Source organism: Sceloporus occidentalis, unplaced genomic scaffold (genome assembly GCF_023333645.1).
Source record: "Sceloporus occidentalis isolate IW3139 unplaced genomic scaffold, rSceOcc1.0.p SCAF_3, whole genome shotgun sequence".
Taxonomy (NCBI): domain Eukaryota; kingdom Metazoa; phylum Chordata; class Lepidosauria; order Squamata; family Phrynosomatidae; genus Sceloporus; species Sceloporus occidentalis.
The window spans coordinates 212,654,253-212,662,429 of NW_028316983.1; the positions used below are offsets into that span (position 1 = coordinate 212,654,253).

General features: G+C 48.8%; 1 protein-coding gene across 10 annotated transcripts in view; it reads right to left on the reverse strand.

Moving 5' to 3' along the window:
• LOC149317455 (sorting nexin-16-like) overlaps window positions 1-5,147 on the reverse strand; it is a 48,423-nt gene extending 43,276 nt beyond the window's left edge. For all 10 annotated transcript variants that reach the window (XR_016280640.1, XR_016280639.1, XR_016280635.1 and 7 more), the window contains exon 1: window positions 4,985-5,147. The gene's annotated coding sequence lies outside the window, so the exon portion shown is untranslated. The remainder of the gene's footprint in view (window positions 1-4,984) is intronic.
• Window positions 5,148-8,177: the final 3,030 nt, after the last annotated feature.

Sequence of the window (8,177 nt, forward strand, 5' to 3'; positions counted from 1 at the left end):
TGGTGTTGTTGTTTTTTTGTTACTCAACATCTAATACAAATAGGAGTCAACCCAGAAGAGGAAGCAACCTGCACAAGGAAGGAAGATTTGTGGACATACACTTTGATCACATCATGAGAAGTCATGGCTCATTGGAAAAGACAATAATGGTAGGGAAGGTAGAGGGAAGTAGAAAGAGAGGAAGACCTCATACCAGATGAATGGACTCTTAAGGAGACCATGTATGTGGATTTACAGGACCTAAGCAGAGCACAGGATGATAGGGAGACTTGTAGGTATCTCATCCACAGGGTCACCAGGAGTCAAGATCTATTCAAAGGCATTTAACAACAAAACTCTCTAAACCAGGAGTAAGTTGCACTAATACCAAAGGGCAATGAACTGATTAACCTCCTAACGGAAATACCAGTATTTCTCAGATTCTCAGATATCTGGTTGATGGTGCAGGTCTCTATCTATAACAGAACAGAACAGTTATGTGTTTCTGTATAGCTAAGGGACATTATCAACTGCAGACAGGAACTGTCATTTGCACTCCAGTGTTCCTACCCTTGAAGTGGGTGGTATCAGACAAGATCTAAGGCTACCTTTACTATGCATGATCTATGTTTCAATTCAGTTTTATCTTATTTGGGTATTGCTTTTGGACTCTAAAGCTATATCTCACTATAAGCACACTCTGCTTTCCAATAATAAATAACTTAATTATATGTAGCCCATTCTATCCACAAAGACTCAGAAAAAATAATCTTAATTTTTAGACTGAACAACAAGACAAAAGATTAAACAGTATTATTTAAAGATTAAAGATTACCACCAGCAAACTGTCTGGGCCCATCTCAAGGACCTTTGGGAGTCTTAAAATGTTCCCCTGCCTCCACTCAAATCAAAATACCATCAATTCAGAGAGAACGTTGTTGTTGTTGTTATATTTATTTATATCCTGCCCTTTCCCCAAAACTGGAACTCAGAAAGGCTTACAAGATTAAAACAGTACCATTAAAAACATAGAAAAGTGTTATATTAAAACAGAATGGATATCAAAGAATAAAATATAGTTAAAAAGATAAAAATGACAAGCAACAAAGCAATAAGAATCGCAGATGCCACTAGAAAACAGAAAGCTTGTTGCTGCATGCCTTCAAGTTGACTCCTATGTGTGGAGTGCTATCCTAGGGTTCACTTGGTAAGATTTTTCTTGCCTCTTAGGCTGAGAAAGTGTGACAGTGGTTTTCCCAGCCTCTAGAAGTCCTAATCACATGTTGGCAAATGTATGGCCCACATGCCCTCTCTGGGCACACAGCGGCCACAGCAAGGAGATATGTGCTTTGTCAGAGGGTATTTGCCATTGGTGTCCTCTAAGGCTGAGAAAGTGTGATTTGCCCAAGGTTACCTGGTGGGTTTCTGTGGCTTCAAAGGAAATTGAACACTGATCTCCCAGAGGGCTAGTCACAACAAACCTGTTACAGGATTTTCTTAGCAAGATTTGTTCAGAGGTAGGGTTGCCATATCCCGCCGGGAGGCGGGACAATCCCGGTTTGGGCGGTGCTGTCCTGGTCCCGGCCCGGTTTGGCGCCCAAACCGGGACGGCCCCGCCCACCGCGGCCACCTCAGGCCCCGCGGCGGCTCCAAGGCCTTGCTGAGGCCTGGGAAGGCTCTCCGCGGTTGGAGCTCCAGCCGCGGAGACGCTCCCTCCCGGGCCCCAGCGAGGCCTTCGAGGCAGCTCCGCGGTCGGAGCTCCGGCCGCGGGGTCAAGGCCTCCACGAGGCCAGGGAGGAGGAGGAGGCCGCTTCCCACCGCGGCGATCGCCGCGATGAGGGGCGGCCCCCGCCTCCTTCCCGGCCTGGGAGCCGGCCTAGGCTCCCTCCCAGGCCAAGAGGAGGAGGAGGAAACCTGGCACCTCGGCGATCGCCGCGATGCCAGGCTTCCCCCCACCCTTCTCAGCCTGGGAGCCGGCTTAGGAGCCCTCCCAGGCCGGGAGGAGGAGGAGGAAGCCTGGCACCGCGGCGATCGCCGCAATGCCAGGCTTCCCCCCGCCCTTCTCGGCCTGGGAGCCGGCCTAGGAGCCCTCCCAGGGCGGGAGGAGGAGGAGGAAGCCTGGTACCGCGGCGATCGCCGCGATGCCAGGCTTCCCCCCGCCCTTCTCGGCCTGGGAGCCGGCCTAGGAGCCCTCCCAGGGCGGGAGGAGGAGGAGGAAGCCTGGCACCGCGGCGATCGCTGCGATGCCAGGCTTCCCCCCGCCCTTCTCGGCCTGGGAGCCGGCCTAGGAGCCCTCCCAGGGCGGGAGGAGGAGGAGGAAGCCTGGCACCGCGGCAATCGCCGCGATGCCAGGCTTCCCCCCGCCCTTCTCGGCCTGGGAGCCGGCCTAGGAGCCCTCCCAGGGCGGGAGGAGGAGGAGGAAGCCTGGCACCGCGGCGATCGCCACGGTGCCAAGCTTCCCCGCGCCCCTTCCCGGCCTGGGAGGCGGCCTAGGCGTCCTCCGAAGCCGGGAGGAGGAAGAGGCCACTGGAACCGCGGCGCGATTCCAAGCGGCCCCTGTTCCTCCTCCCGGCTTGGGAGAGAGCCTAGGCGTCCTCCGAAGCCGGGAGGAGGAGGACAGGGTTTGAAAATGTAGGACTTTTTTTTAATTTCCTAGCCAGGAAATTAAAAAAAAAAGTCCTACATTTTCAAACCTGGTCCTACATTTGTCCCGGTTTGGAGGTCCTCCATGATGGCAACCCTATTCAGAGGGGTTTGCCACGCTGGCTCTTGTTGACCATATAGCAATGTACAGTAACATCCAAAATCCACAAAACAGTGATGATATTCAGCCACTGGTGTTAGGGCGGCATCTGCAATGCAGAAATAATCCTGTTTGGCACTGCTTTAACTGCCAGGGCTGAATGCTGTGGAATCCTGGGAATTGTAGGCTGGTGAGATATTTAGCCAGAGAGCTCTGATGCTACAATAAACTACAATTCCCAGGATTCCACTAGCACTGAGCCAAGGCAATTAAAGCGGTTTCAGACTGGATTATTTCTGCCATAAATCTGAAATGACTTGAAGGCACAAAACAACAACAATAACAATAGATGGATTAAGACACTGGGAGACCAAGGTTTGTTTCCCTGCTTGGCCATGAAACCCACTGGGGGGGACCTTGGGCAAACTGCACTCTCTCAGCCTCAGAGGATGGCAATGGCAAGCCTCCTGTGAACAAATCTGGCCAAGAAAATCCCATGATGATGATGATAATAAATTTGTTTCCCAACTCTCCTCAAGGCTTAAGGTGGGGTACAGCATGTTAAAATACAAACATAATCAAAAACACATAAACCCACAGTTAAGGTGGGTTTTAAAGTTGCCATAAGTCAGAAATGACCTGACGTATGGCAACCTAAACCAAATTAGGGTTTCCATAAGTCAGAAATGACCTGAAGGCATGCAGCAGCAGCAGCAACAACAACAGATGGACTAGGACCAGGGTTGGACTCCCAACTCAATCATGAAACCGACTGGGTGTCCTTGAACAAGTCACACTCTCTCAGCCTCAGGGAAGGCAATGGCAAAGACTGCTCTGAAAAAAATTGCCAAGAAAACCCCATGATAGGGTACCATGAGTCAGAACTGACTTGAAAGCACACAGCAGCAGCAACAACAACAACAGATGGACTAGGGCACTGGGTGACCAGACATCCTCCTTTTCCAAGACCTGTCATCCATTTCAACCTTTTGTCCAGGAGGAATTTCAAAATGTCCTCCACTTTGAACATGGCTAGGAAGCATGAATTTGCATTTATAACAATGTTTTCAGCTTTTATTTGCTAGTGTCCAACATTGTTCTCAAATGTCCTTCCTTTTTTTGTGGTGCCTCGTCCTTCTTTGCAATTAGGAGGCATCTGGTCTACCTGGATACTGGGAGACCAAGGTTTGATTCCCAGCTTAGCCAATTTCAGGGTCACCATAAATTGGAAATGACTTGAAGGCACACAACAACAGCAACAAGAAGAAGATCAGATGGACTAGGACACCGGGAGACCAGAACTGGACATGAAACCCACTGGGTGACTTTGGGCAAGTCACAATCTCTCAGCCTCAGAGGATGGCAGGAGCAACCCTGCTCTGAAGAAACCTGCCAAGGAAACCCTATGATAGGATTAGCATATATAGCATTGATTATTGTAGCATCTTTGAGACTAACTGAAAGAAAGAAGTTGGCAGCATGAGCTTTCATAGACTTCAGTCTACTTCTCAGATGTGTTTGATCATTTTGGCCATGATAGGATTGTCATTAGTCAGAAATGACTTGAAGGCACACAGCAACAACAACCACAACAACAACCACAACAGATGCACCCTGAGGAGTGTCCCAGAAGTACTCCTGTTTCTTGAGATGTCCTCACCACAAAATGTTGGACATTCAAAAAAAGTAGGATGTTCCCAAATAAAGGCTATGATCACTCCTATAAATGTCAATCTATGCTTCTTAGTCATGCCCAAAAGGGAGGACATTTGGAAGTTATCCTGGACAGAAGCAGGTGGAAATGTTGGCCAGGACAGGGGGAAAAGGAGGACGCCTGGTCACTCTGGATGTGACAAAATCAAAACTCAATACGCTCATATAAATCTGAATTCATGCTTCTTAGTTCTGCTCAAAATTGAGGACCTTTTGGCAATTCCTCCTGGACAGAAAGAGGTTGAAAAGTAGGACGGACCTTGTTGAAGAAAGGAGGACGCCTGGTCATCCTGGATATGGCCAAATAAAGGGTCACTCACAGAAATACAAATTCATGCTTCTTAGTCCTGCTCAAAATGGAGGGCCTTTTGGCAAATGCTCCTGGACAGAAGGAGGTGGAAATGGAGGAGGGGTCCCGGAAAGACCAAAGGAGGACTGCCCTGGTTCCCCCCCCCCCCCAAAAAAAAAGCCCTAATTCTGGGAAGGACGCCCCTGGGAGCCCTGAGCAAGGGAGGGCTGGAGGGGAGCCTAACCCCTGGGTCCACTCACCAGCTCTTCCACCGAGTCCTCAGCCTCTCCTCCCGGTCCCTGGGCCTCCTCTTCCTCTTCCTCTGAGCGGAGGAAGCCAGCAACAAGGCGGAGGCGCCTACCTGCCTCGGGGACGCCTGCCTCGCTCCTTCTTCCCATCCAGCCCTCCTGGCCGCCGCTTGACTACAACCCCCGACATGCTTCGCGAGCCAGACGCGTAAACAAAGCAGTCCGCCTTTATTTCCCCCAGAACTACAAGCCCCACAAGGCAGCGCGGGATGGACTCCCGTCGGCTAAAACCGAGCCTTCTCTTTCCGCCCCGCCCCTCGCGTCGCACGGCCTGCTGGGATTCGTAGTTCGTGGTGGTTTTGAAGCATGCTGAGCTGAGGCTGCTGCTGCTGCTGCTGCTGCTTCTAATGATGTTTTTTTTCCCTCTCGTTGCCGCAGTGTGGGGCCAGGCGTCCTCCTTTTCCAGGACATCTCCTACATTTCAACCTTCTGTCCAGGAGAAATTTTAATACACTCTATGTATTATTAATAAAGTAGCCCTGGTGGCGCAGTGGTTAAATGCCTGTATTGCAGCCATTTACTCAAAACCACAAGGTTGCGAGTTCTGGGCTCCGCTCTGGGCCCACAACAAACTCCAGCTCCCAGAATGCCATAGCCTTGAGCCGGGGCATTTAAAGCGGTGCCAAACTGGGTTATTTCTCCAGTGTGGATGCAGCCTTAAAGTGGTGCCTTGTCCTCCTCTGCGGTTATGACATCTGGTCACCCTGAGAGAGTGTGACTTGGCCCAGGTCACCCAGTGGCCCAGCGGGGATTCGAACCCTGGTCTTCAGAGTCATGGCCCAATGCTGAAACCACCACACCATATTAGCTCTTGAAAAATCATACAGGAGGGAGGGGGAAAGGTGATGTTACTCATAGGCCTGCATTTGGTAAGATGTGGTTGTTCTCAGTCCAGATGGTAATAGAGAGGTAGGTATTGATGCAAGCAGGCCCTTCCTCCTTCTGACCACATTGGTACTGAGAAATTCTTTACATCCAGGAGGTAAAAATTAAAGTCCAATAACAAGATGCAGTGATGTTATTAACTCAAACAGGCGGATTGTGTGCCATGTTGCAAAGCAACTTTTGCTTGCTGCGTATCTTCCAGTCATTTCTGACTTAGGGTGATCCTAACCTATTACAGTACGAGGTTTTCTTGGCACAATTTATTCAGAAGGGGTTTGTTTGGAGGAGGCTGAGAGCGTGAGATATGCCCAAAGCCACACAGTGAGTTTCCATGGCTCTGCGGGGATTCAAACCTTGGTCTCCCCAGTGTTTTAGTACAACACTCAAATCATTGCTTGCTCTCCTTGCCAAAACATGAAAGGTGACAAAGAAACCTGTCATACAGACAGTCCTAGTTAACACAATGCAGTGATGTTATCCAGTCAAGCAGGCAGATTGTGTGCCATGTTGCAAGGCGACTTTTGCTTGCTGTGTGCCTTCAAGTTATTTCCAGCTTATGGTGACCCTAAGGCAACCCTACCACAAGGTTTTCTCAGCAAGATTTGTTGAGAGGGGCTTTGCCATTGCCTTCCTCCGAGGCCGAGAGTGTGCGTTGCCCAAGGCCATCCAGTGGGTTTCCATGGCTGAGCTGAGATTCGAATCCTGGTTTCCCCAGTGTCTTAGTCCAACCCTTAAACAACTACACAATGCTTGCTTTTCTTGCTGCAACGTGATAGGTGACAAGGAAACTTTTTGCACAGTCCTAGCTAACACAATGCATTGATGTTATCAAGTCGAGCAGGCAGATTGTGTCCCGCACTGCAAGGTGACAACTGTGATTCAATTAATGCGCTCAATTCATTCATCCGGTAAGGAATGCCTGGGGAAAAAAGGCACAATCAGGCGCCTGTCTGCCGTCTGTCTGCTCTCCAAAAAGATCAAAACCCATAAAGTCATATGGTTGACTTACTTAAATATTTCAGGCTGCAATCTAATGTAAACATTTACTGAAGTAGTTAACCTAGTTTAGTAGTTTACCTAAGTAGTTAACCTGTGGGCCATTAGTTTTGGCCTGCATCTGCACTGCAGAAACAATACAGTTTGACACCAGATTAGCTCCCATTGCTCAATGCTGTGGAATCCTAGGATTTATCATTGGCTGTGGCAGCAGAGCTCTCTGTCAAAGAATAGCTCCCAAAACAGCAAATTCCATAATTCCATAGAACTGAGCCATGGCAGACAAAGGGGTTCCAAACTGCATTATTTCTGAAGTGCAGATACAGCCTTGGGTATTAAAATCGTGTTAGTTTCAAGCACTTTTGTTTTTGCTGCATTGAAAGAAAAACTGAACGAGAAATTGGATTTATTTAATAGTAGATGCAGGACCCAGTGCAGTTGTAGAGAACCATTAACCATAGTTAATGATTGTTCAGTTTCAACTACTCTAATGGATGATGGCCAGATGACCCCCCCCCCCATCATGTAGGGGACATTTGCGGGGGGGGGGGATAAATGTCAAAGCAGGGGTGTTTGGATAGTGGTGTGGCCATCCAAGCTTCCAATTCACAGCCTGATGCACACTTCTAACACCTGACATTTGCTCCCCTGCGGTTCCTTGTGTTACAGCTCAGTGTGTGGTGCCAGGAGAGTCTATGGCTGCATTCGCACTGCAGGAACAGTCCAGTTTGACACCAGTTTAACTGCCGTGGCTCAATGCTGTGGAATTCTGGGAACTGTAGTTTGTTGCGGCACCAGAACTTACCACAGAGTAGGGTAAATTATCTCACAGAACTACAAATTCCAGAATTTGATGGCAGTTAAAGTGGTATCAAAGTGGATTATTTCTGCAGTGCAGATGCATCCCATGCCTTTCCCATTTGGATGCCAAATGCACGACTTTGAATTAAAAAAATAATAAAATAATAAATAAAGATTTTATTTGTATACCGCCCTTCCAACGATCAGGGCGGTTAACAACATATTAATAACAATACAAATACAATTACAATAAAAATTAAAATACTATACAACCATATTAAAAACAAAACTAAAACCCCATCAGCCAGCTGCCATTGCCGTCGAAGGGGGGAAAACTAGCTGGCGCTTGATTCGGGGAATGCTGATCGAAATAGGAAGGTTTTTAGTTCCTTCCTAAACTGGACCAGGGAGGTGGCCAAGCGGAGCTCTATGGGCAGCGTGTTCCAGAGGGTTGGGGCGACGA